Below are 12,272 nucleotides of genomic sequence, written 5' to 3' on the forward strand. Positions count from 1 at the left end.
CTTGCATATAAACTTGACATATCCTCCTGCTACGCTTTAAGTCACCTCTAGATTACTTATAACCTTAATACCTAATGCAATGTAAATAACATTTGTTTGTCATACTGTATTGTCATACAGTTGTTTGTCATACTGTATTGTTCAGGGAATAATGACAAGAAAAAAGTCTGTACATGCATCAGTACAGATGTATTTTTTCCAACTATTTCCAATCCATAGTCAATTGAATCTGTGGATATGGAATCCATGGACACAGAGGGATTCAGCCATTTCAGTGATGTTTTAAGAGTCCAGTGGTAAGGTTCATGCCAATACATCACCTGCAAAGCAAAAAACCAACTGCTGCATCTTGTGATCCCCCACAATACCAAAAAAAAAAAAAAAAAAAAAGTACAAGGGTTGGAGATGTGGCTCAGTGGTGGAACACTTGCCTATCATGCACAAGGCCCTGGGTTCAATCTCCAGCACAGCAACAAAATATATAAACAAATAAATAGCAGGGCACAGTGGTGCACACCTGTAACCCCAATAGCTCAGGGGCCTGAGACAGGAGGATCACAAGATCAAAGCCAGCCTCAGCAAGTTGGTGAGACTCTGTCTCAAAATAAAAAATAAAAAAGGCCTGGGGATGTGGCTCAGTGCTTAAGGCCCCTGGGTTCAATCCCTGGTACAATACTTAAATAAATAAAAGGATGGGCATCTTCAGATTCTAAAGGCAACACATTCTATACACCGGATGCTACCCACTTTGAGTGGGGGAAACAACTCTTCAGCACCTGCAGACTACTATACCACTTAAATGTGGAAAAAGATGTAGTATAGAGCTGATAGCAAGCCCCAGTGGAAGAATTACAATGCAGGACCCTGAAATTCTACAGGAAAGTCATGCTACTAAAAAAACAATTCCTGGGGTGCTTCTAAGTCCTGGTAGGAGATAAAATGCTTGATCACGGGGTACCATGTGTCCAAAACTTTTGATAATGAGCTGAATTAACTATGATTCTCCCATTTACAAAGCCAGATGAGCTCAGCAGCAACCCATTATAAGATGCAATGATGCATGAAGGATTGAACTTTCTGAAACAGAACCAAAGGGTATAAGTAAGCTACATAAACAGCCAAGACTTCCCTGATGCCCCCACAGTTTTACTAGCACCCCTTCCTCAGTTCACATCTATAGCTGCTTAGGTGATCCTTTGGGATCAAAATAGGAGGAAAAAAAAGCTAAAGTTTGGCTTATAAACAGTTCAGTTCAGCGCGTGAATGCAGGCTGAAAATAAACGGCAGCTTCAATACAGTTACACTTAAGAGTGACCTTGACAGTAAGAGAAAACCTTCCTAAAAAAACTTTAAGTGGTGTACTTGATTGTGATTTGTGTAGAAAGAAAAGTATCCTGGGGCGAGAATATATACAGACCCATGGACAACGTCAAATGAACTTGGTCAACTTGTCAGAGGCCTTTAAGGAAAAAGAAAATAAGAAGAGGGGCCAGGCACAGTGGTGTATACCTGTAATCCCAGCGGAGGATCCCACGTTAGAGGCCAACCTCAGCAACTTGACAAGATCCTCAGCTACCTAATGAGATCCTGTCTCAAAATAAAAACAAAAATAAAAGAACTGCAAATGTAGCTCAGTATAAAGCACCCCGTGCACAATCTCTAGTACTTCCCCAACAAAAAAAAAAAAAAAAAAAAATGCAAGAGATATGGGTAGAGGCAAATAAATACTTAGTGCTATGGAAATGCTATATAAATAGTTATTATCCTGTATTGTTTAGGAAACAAGGACAAGAAAAAAGTCTACATGTTCAGTACAGATGCATTTTTTCCAGATATTTCCAATAGTCAATTGTATATGGGAGTAGGTACAAAATATGAAAAGTATGAAAATCTGTTTTATGTATTATGCCCACCAGAAAGCATCTGACACAGAAAAGACACTGAACAGACAAAATGATTCAGCTAATTGACATATGCTATCCCAGAACTTGCAGGATGAAGAAATGAATAGAGGTCACTGTGGCAGAAATGGAGATAAGGACAAAGCAGTATAGACTCCCATTTACCAAGCCTAATTCTGAACGATCAACCTATGAGCAATAGAAACCAATACCAAGCCCATAAGACAGAACCATAAATCAAGCAAGTTGACTACACTGTACCTCTTCTATCTCAGAAGGGCCAGCAACTAATTCTCACTATTACAGGACACTTATTATAGATATGGGTTTGCCTTTGCTGTCAATACAGTCCTAACTAGCACCACTTATATGAGGGCTTTCAGAGTACTTACTCTGGGTATGAATTTGGTCTGAATGTGGTCCCCAAAGTTTCATGGGTTGAAATTTAATCTCCACTATGAGGTGTTAAGAGAGAGCAAACTTAATTCACCAAGGGGCGATTTACCACTGAGCCACATCCCCAGCCCTTTTTATTTTTGTATTTTGAGACAAGGCCTTGCTAAATTGCTGAGACTGGTTTTGAACTTGCGACCCTCCTACCTCAGCCTTCCAAGTTGCTGGGATTATAGGCATGTGCCACAACACTGAGTTAAAAGTAGTTTAATTAAAATTTGAACCCAGGCAGTCTGACTTCATTGCATGTGCTTTTAATTAATCAAGAGTCAGGGTATTATCTTGTCATCTTTAGACGTTAGGATGAGAGTAATTTATTTATTATTCAGAAAGCAAAACAACAAAATGACAGACACTAGAGGAAAGCAAATTTTCTTGCCAAACATAAAAGAAAACATTCTAACAGTAGTAAACAACAACAGAATGATCCTCTTCTGGAAGTAATCAGGGCTTATCAACCAAGAGTCAAATATTCATTGAAATTGTGAGAATGAAGCTTTATAAAAACAGATAAAAGTTGACCTACATCAGTAAAAGGTGTGTTACTAAGTACCATGTGGTGGGGAGAAGGACTCCAGGGTTAAATAAGTTTGTTTGGGTTAATACATAGACAAAGTTAAACAAGTCTCTTAACTTTTACTCTGTCTTTAAAATATTAATGTGTATTTGCAAATCTGTACCTGATCCATACAAAATGCAGAAAACCCAAACTCATGTAACTAAAGAACATATCTTTGGGCTGGGGATATAGCTCAGTTGGTAGAGTGCTTGCCTTGCAAACACAAGGCCCTGGGTTCAATCCTCAGCACTGCAAAAAGAAAACAAAAAACTAAGACCATATCTTTGCACCTGGGGAATACACTAGAAATCCTGGCCTAGGACAATTTCTTTCCAAAGTCAAGATTCAGTAATCCAAGGATTCCAGAAGAAGCTAATAAAGAAAAGGATAAGAATTTTCTAGTTTTCCAGAAAGTCAAAACATTACCCATCTCTTTATATTACTATTAGTAGCTCTAACACCTGAGAGTGGAAAAGAGGTATAAAAGTTTTGTCATCAAAACTCCATTATGCCAGGAACTCACTTTATGCCAAGTGCGGTGATGCACTGTAAATCCAGCGGCTCGGGGAACTGTGACAGAAGGATCTTGAGTTCAAAACCAGCCTCAGCAATTGCGAGGCACTAAGCAACTGAGACCCTATCTCTAAATAAAATACAAAATAGGGCTGGGGATGTGGTTCAGTAGTGGAGTGCCCCTGAGTTCAATATCCGGTACCCCGCCTCAAAAAAAAAGCTCACTTTATCCTTTCTGAATGCAAAATATTCCTTCCTTCCTTTGTTTCACAAACTCTGAAGATCTTCAAGTAATAAGGTCACACTTCAATTACAAATATTCACATTGTGAGCAACAGGAGAGCTTTAATTATTTCAAGTGTGCTACTGATGACCTTGTTATTTTCATGTAAAACAGCTCCAGATACATTTTTCTCAAACATATGTACACTATCATAAGAAAGGACAGAAGAAAGGGAGTATTAACTACAGAAAGAAGAGACCCCAGTCACAAACTAAATTTTCAGCGTTTCATGCATTTTATTCAGAAATACATTCTCTTTATTGATTACAAGGAAAACTTTTACATAAATTATAAATCCCTTGGTATTGAATTTCCCATCTTCCTAAACCACCACTGGGCCCAGTTCCTCATTTCATCTGTGAGAGTCCATCACCAGTGCCTGGACTCATCTACATGCCATTTATCTTTTCACCTGGTTCTCCTTTAGAATACAGAATAGAATATTAAACACATAAGATGCCTTGTTGTCTAATCTACCACTCATTTTCAGATCACAGAACTGAGACTCATCAATTTTTATATTTCTCTAGTAATAGCAAATGAAACATTTATCAACTTCAAAAATAACAGTATATGAAAGCTAAAAGTCCCAAAATATATACAACACATACATACCCAACTTTTCTTATACAAAATTCTACATGCCAATAGTATACTTCCAAGGCAAATATCTACCAAAGTCAGTCAACTAAATTTGTACTCTCCCAATATGAATACTTTCTGAAGCACCATGGAAAATCATTAGATACAACAAACACAGACACATGGGAAGATTCGCAAGAGAAAAAAATGTAGACTTTGTAGTCAGAGATACACGGATGTGGAAAATCAATAAAACTCTCCAAGCCTCAGTTCCCTCAGCTGTAAAAATATGCATAATACTATGAATATAATAAGGTCATTGTAGGGCTGGGGATTGACTCTATGGTAGAGCACTTGCCTAGCACGTGTGAAGCACTGGATTTGATCCTCAGCATCATATATAAATAAATAAAATAAAGGTCTATCAACAACTAAAAAAATTTTTTTTAAATCTGGTCATTTTAATAGGTGAAAATAACATACACAAAATACCTAACAGAAAGATGGCACACTGTAGGTAAAGTTTTTGTATTACACAAATAATATAACATAAACAAAATCAAGGAACACTTCATGAACTTGAAATCCTGGAAGAACTGGATGCAGAAAAAGGACTAAGGAATGATCAGGTTGGAACCAAATCCCAAAGGGCTGTCTGCCAGGTTAAAGAATCTCAACCTCAGTTCTTAAACACTGCAAATTTCCAAGAATGACTTCATAGTAACCTCAAAAATAATTTACCTCAGCTACGAATTTAAAAACAAACAGAAACTATGGGTGATTATTACATCACTAGAATCATACAAAAGTCTACATGATATATTCTGAAATCGAGGTTTTTCACAAACTGGCAAGTGTTTTATTTCCATTACTTTTCAGAGTTTGTTTCTCTTGTTCAATTGAAAGTGAAAAACAGGGTGGCAGAGTGCTTGTCTAGCAGAAATGAGGCACTGGATTCAATCCTCAGCACCACATAAAAATAAATAAATAAAATAAAGGTATTGTGCCCATCTACAACTAAAAAAAAATTTTTAAAGTAAAAAATGGACAGTAACATTTACATAAACCCTAATAGAAAAATTTTACAAAATTTTGAAATTACTTGCTCAATTTATTTTACATATTTTTAAAATATATATTTTTTTAGTTGTAGATGGACACAATATCTTTATTTTATTTTTATGTGAAGCTAAGGATTGAATTCAGTGCCTAACACGTGCAAGACAAGTGCTCTACCATTGAACTACAGTCCCTACTCTCAATTTATTTTAATTAAGAGAAACTTGAAATATTTTGTGCTATGAAATAGTAATAAAAACATGCACCCTTTACACTTTCTTTATTTTAATAAAACATATTCTGTCAGATAAAATACCAAACCTTAAACATGAAGGTTAACAAAGAACCAAACCAAATTATAAATAAAATGCTTACCTTTTCATAAATTCTACCAAAAAGGGCTGGGGAGATAGCTCAGCTGGTAGAGTGCTTGCCTTGCAAGCATAAGGCCCTGAGTTCAATCCCCAGTACCGCAAAAAAAAAAAAAAAAAAAAAAAAAAAATTCTACCAAAAAGGTTCCAGAACTACTGTTTTCATAACTTTATATGGAAATAATGGCATGCAAAGCAACTCAAAGACTGTGTAACAAACCAGTGGAAATCTTTCACCTCAGTTCAAAGTTAGCACTACAGGTTTCAAAAGTGAGTGGGGAAAAAAAAAAAAAAAAAAAGGAGTGGGAAAACATTGTGGGTATTCCATTGTATATAGAAATTAAGGCCCAAAACTTGCCTTTTGTTTATGAAACACTGGTTCCCTGCAGTATTTTCTAACTGGTCTGAAAAAACTTTTTAGAAACTTTAGCAAGTTACTATTGCTGTTTTTGAACTATGTCCTACAAAATCTCATAGAAAAGCTTTAATACCCTAAATGAAGAACAAAAAATAGGCTAACATCCTACACATAAGAATAAAAAACAATGACTAATTTATATTTATATAAAATTATATATCATTGATATGGCAATCTTTAAAGTTCGTCAGACATGAGTGCTTTGAAACTTTTATATGCAACTGGACTCTAAATTTTTAGAAATGTTTCAGTCGAATTAAAGGAAAACTAAACCTAGGGCTTACAATTGCCTTTTTTATTATTATTAACAACACATATTACAGATACAAATTAACAGGTTTCATTGTGACATTTCCATACATGCATATATTGGGGAAGAGAAGGGAGGATGAAAGAAGGGTACAGGGAAGGTGGATGTGATCAACGTACAAATTGCCTTTTGTTAAGAAATATTATTGGGGCTGAGGTTGTAGTTCAGTGGTAGAGCACTTGCCCAGCATATAAATAAATAAATGAATAAAATATAAAGATCTATCAACATCTAAAAAACAATTTTTTAAAAAAACTAAAATGATGAAAAAAAAAAAGAAAGAAATAGTCTTAAAAGACAGACTTTTAAATAGCACAAGTCCACACACTACCATTCCCATCACTAACCCAATGTGATTAACCAGTTTGATTAACTGAATTCACTGCTTACTAAACAGGAAATTAGAAAGTTCATAGCTTTTATCCTCAGTCGAAACATTCCTTATCACCAAAGAATCTGTCAATCTATCTGCCAGTCAAAGCTTCAAGAATTACTATACACAAAAGTTACAAACCTCAAACAGAACTTTACCTTACCACTTCACACTCACTAAGATATTTATAATCAATGAGACATACGGCAAGTGTTGGTGAGGATGTGAAGAAACTGGAACTCTCATTACTGGGAATTTAAAAAGGAATGGTCACTTTGTAAAACAGGATGTGGCAATTCCTCAACAGGTATAAGGCATTATACTAACTGCAGAATTAAAATATTAATTCTACCAACACCTTTATTCATCCTTAAGTACCTCTAACACTTCAAAATTTGATCATGTTGCCAGGGGCCATGGTACACACCTATAATCTCATCAACTTGAAAGGCTCAAGCAAGAGGATCACAATTTTGAGGTCAGTTTCAGCAAGTCAGCAAGACCTGTCTTAAGATAAAAATAAAGAGGGCTGGTGATGTGGCTTAGTGGCAAAGCAGTCCTGGGTTCATTCCCCAATACCTTCCCCCCAAAATTGATCATGCTGATTTTATTTCTTAGTAGTAAACTATATAAATAAATAATGATCTTTTAAGCTCTTTCAAAATTCAAACAAATACACTTTCCACTTCTCCAGTAACACTTACTTATTAGGACCCATGGGACTGAACTCCCACGGTTCATGGAGCTCTCTTTCTCAGGTATCACTTAGTCCTCACAGTAATCCTATAAAGAGGGTACTGTCAGCCTCATTTTATAGAAGAGAAAATTAAGGCTTAAAGAAAGTCAGAAACTTGTCCAAGGTAATATAGGTTATAATACTGGAACCCTTACATGACAGGTTATAAAATCTAGTTCTAATTTACTATAGTTTGTAAGGAAAAGACTTTGTTTTGAAAACTCTTCAGTTCTTAAATGTTTAATAAATTGATATTATTTTTGAAATTTAAGTATATAAACTATTTCTATTTAATACTGGCAACTATGTATTTGCCAATGATCATTATATATAAAGAATGTTGCTCTACAAAATGCAGGTCAAAGACACATAATATGGAACTAACCTAGAGGCCCTTCAACAGATGAATGGATAAAGAAAATGTGATTATATATATATATATATATATATATATATATATATATAAATGGAATATTACTCAGCTTTAAAGAAGAATGAAATTCTGGCATTTGTTGGTAAATGGTTGGAGTTGAAGAATATCATGCTAAGTGAAATAAGTCAAACAGAAAAACCAAAGGTCAAAGGTTTTCTCTGATATATGGACGCTAATTCACAATGGGGGCAGGGGGAGATAGGGAAGATTAGAGTTACTTTATATTAGGTAGAGGGGAGTGAAGGGAGGGGAAATACATAGGGGTAGGAATGACAGTAGAGTGAAACAGACATTATTACCTCATGTACATATATGACTGCATGACCCATGTGATCCTACAATACATGTAATCAGAAAAATAAGAGATTACACTCCATTTATGTATGATCTATCAAAATGTATAAATGTATTCTACTGTCATGTACAATAAATGAGAACAAATAAAAAAATTTTTAAATATCAATGTAAAATTGTGAAAATGAATAATGTGCAACAAAAATGAAATGGAAAAAATGTGTACTACATTAGGACCAAAATTATTTCTATTGAAAATTTCAAAGAATTCCAAAGTAGATTTATTCTCTAAAAAAATTAAAGCTACCAAATTTTAAGTCACACAGAAATTCCAAGGTCTGGTTTTTGTTTTTATTTTCCCCAAAAGGAAGAATGGGAATGTATATTTACTGATTACCTTCTATGTGACAGACACTGAGTTAATTGCTTTTGATGACTTCTCACAGAACCTGTTCTTCTTCCTTGGGATGGGTACTGTTACTCCAATAACACAGAAGAATAAACTCAGAATCCAAATGTCACATTGTCTCGAAGAGTTGAATAAGGATTCCTGTCCATATCTGACTCCACACACGGCACCACATCATGTAATTAATAATCATAAAACACACATACACACCACACTTCAGCTCAAAAGAACTTCAGCTAAAATCCAGGCAATTATCTTTAATCAAGCTTTGTGCCTTGCTATCAACCAGTCTGTGGCCAGCAAATAACAGGTGCCAAATGAAAGTTTTAGTGAGTGCAATGAACAGTGGTAGCTTAGCAACAGAGGATGAATGGGATCCTCTCCATTCATTCTGCCTTTCTTAAGGAGTCAATATAAAACTAGTGCTTATAAGGCAACATACACAATTATTTCCTTAAAACGCTGAATCATGGGAAGGAAAGGGAAGATACCAGGGAATGAGACTAATGAAATTATGCACAGGGACCAATATGGCATAATGAATCCCACTATTATGTATAATTATAATGCACCAATAAGAAAAAAATTTTAAAAAGGAAAAAAAAGGAGAAGAAAACACTGAATCATGAATTGGAATAAATGCATTTAATTGTTTTTAATTTTTATTTTTTGGTGGTGCTAAGGTTTGAACACAGGGTCTTTTGCATGTTAGCAAATATTCTACCAATGAGCCACATCCCTACCCTTTACCAATGTTCTTAAAAGGCAAGTAAACTGGGGACTGGGGTTGAGTACTTGCCTAGCATGTGTGAGTCACTGGGTTTGATCCTCAGCACCACATAAAAATAAATAAATAAATAAATAAAGGATTATGACCATCTACTGCTAAAATTTTTTTTTTTTTTTTAAAGGCTAGGCACTGTCCAAATCTTCACCTTGTTGGCTTAGGATCAGACTTCCTTAACAGGACTCCCATGGCACAAGAAATAAAAGCAAGAATCAACAACTGGGATAGATTCAAACTAAATAGTTTTCTCTCAGCAAAGGAAACTATCAGCAATGCGAAGAGAGAGCCTACAGAGTGGGAGAATATCTTTGCCACTCATACTTCACATAGAGCACTAATTTCCAGAATCTATAAAGAACTCAAAAAACTCTACACCAAGAATACAAATAACCCAATCAACAAATGGGCTAAGGATATGAACAGACACTTCACAGAAGAAGCTCTGTAAGCAATCAACAAACATATGAAAAAATGTTCACCATCTTTAGTAATAAGAGAAATGCAAATCAAAACTACACTAAGATTCCATCTCACCCCAATTAGAATGGCAATTATCAAGAATACAAGCAACAATAGGTGTTGGAGAGGATGGGGGGGGAGGTACACTCATACATTGCCGGTGGGGTTGCAAATTAGTGCAGCCACTCTGGAAAGCAGTGTGGAGATTCCTTAGAAAATTTGGAATGGACCCACCATTTGACCCAGCTATCCCACTCCTCGGCCTATACCCAAAGGACTTAAAATCAGCATACTACAGAGATACAGTCACATCAATGTTCATAGCTGCTCAGTTCACAATAGCCAGACTGTGGAACCAACCTAGATGTCCTTCAATTGATGAATGGATAAAGAAACTGTGGTATATATATACAATGGAATATTACTCAGCTATAAAGAATAATAAAATTATGGCATTTGCAGGCAAATGGATGAAATTGGAGAATATCATGCTAAGTGAGATAAGCCAATCTCAAAAATCCAAAAGGCAAATGATCTCACTGATAAGTGGATGATGACACATAATGGGGGGGTGGGAGGGGAGAAAGAATGGAGGAAAGAGGGACTGTATAAAGGGAAAAGAGGGGTGGGAGAGGTGGGGGGAAAGGAAAAAATAACAGAATGAATCAAACATCATTACCCTATGTAAATGTATGATTATGCAAATAGTATGCTGTTACTGCATGTACAAACAGAAACAACATGTATCCCATTTGTTTACAATAAAAATAAATTTAAAAAAAAAAGAGGCTAGGCACTGGATGAGACACAGAAGCCCTAAGCAAAAATCTAGCTAATTCCACTCAATTACAACATTTTTCTGACCCTGCCTTGTAACAGTTCATTAAACTTGTCCTGCTTCCACAATTAGCTAATGACTAGCAGAAACGGTCATTTTTGTGTTTCCTGGAACACTTAAGACAGAACCTGACATTTCAGATTAACAGTTAAAGTTTTATAAAAATTTTTATTTTACAAACTACAATATTTATTCAAATACATTTATCCTAAAAGTCTTACAAGGTAAAGTATGATAACCATCTGCATTTTACAGACAATGACAACAGGTCCATTAAGTGCCAAGATAAGTGGTCAGATATCCTTCTATATCACCACAGTGACCACAGTAGGCTCTCAAGAAATGTTTGTTGATTTATTGTTCATTAGATGTCCCTCAAAATTTCACTTTCCTTCCTAATATTTTAACACCATTACTTGCTGCTATGAGAAATGACTTTACTGCCACTTAAGACTGACAGTTTTGCTAGAAAACTTACGGTTTCATTCAGCTAGGAATGGTTAACATTTTTTCCCTGGCACCAGGACTAAACCCAGGGGGCACTTAACCACTGAACTGCATCTTCAGTTTTTTTTTTTTTTTTTTTAAACAGGGCTTCATTGAGTTGGTGAAGCTAGCTTTGAACTTGCATTCCTCCTGCCTCAGCCTCTGGAGCTGCTGGGATCATGGGCATGTGCCACTGTGCTACTATGGCCGGCAACATTAGTTAACTTTTTTTTTGGAACCTAGGTATTGAACCTAGGGGTGCTTAACCACTGAACCACATCCCCAATGCTATTTTATATTTTGTTTGGAGAAAGGGTCTCGCTAAATTGCTGAGGCTGTCTTTGAACTCATGATCCTCCTGCCTCAGCCTCTCAAACTGCTGGGATGACAGGCATGTAACACCCCACCCATCAAGGTTAGTAACTTTTTTTTAAGGTTAGTTAACTTTTAGCAGTGATTTCTAAACTTTAATAGGACTAAGAACTGAGATGCTTGATAAGAATTAAGATTTTTAGCTGGGAAAGGTGGCAGACACCTGTAATCCCAACTACTAAGGTAGGCTGAACCTAATACACAAATAATTTTAAAAATCACCATAAGTACAAGAGGATCACAAGTTCGAGGCCAGCCTGGGCTACTTGGTGAGACCTCGTCTCAAATTTAAAAATAAAAATGGCTAGGGGTGTAGCTCAGTTGTAAAGTGCCCTGGGTTCAATTCCCAGTAACAAAAAAATAAATTAAGCTTTTTGGCCAGGCACAATGGCACACCTGTAATCCCAGCTATTTCAGTAGGCTGAGTCGGGAGTAACACAAGTTTGAGGTAAGATAGGGCAATTCAGCAAAAAAAAAATATATATATTTTTTTTTTTTTTTTTTTTTTTTTAAGGCTAGAGATGCAGCTCAGTGGTAAAGTACTTGCCTAGCATGTGTGAAGCCTGGGTTCCAGTACAAAAAAAAAAAAAAAAAGGGCTGGGGAGATAGCTCGGTCGGTAGAGTGCTTGCCTGCAA

Source organism: Sciurus carolinensis, chromosome 1 (genome assembly GCF_902686445.1).
Source record: "Sciurus carolinensis chromosome 1, mSciCar1.2, whole genome shotgun sequence".
Lineage (NCBI taxonomy): Eukaryota > Metazoa > Chordata > Mammalia > Rodentia > Sciuridae > Sciurus > Sciurus carolinensis.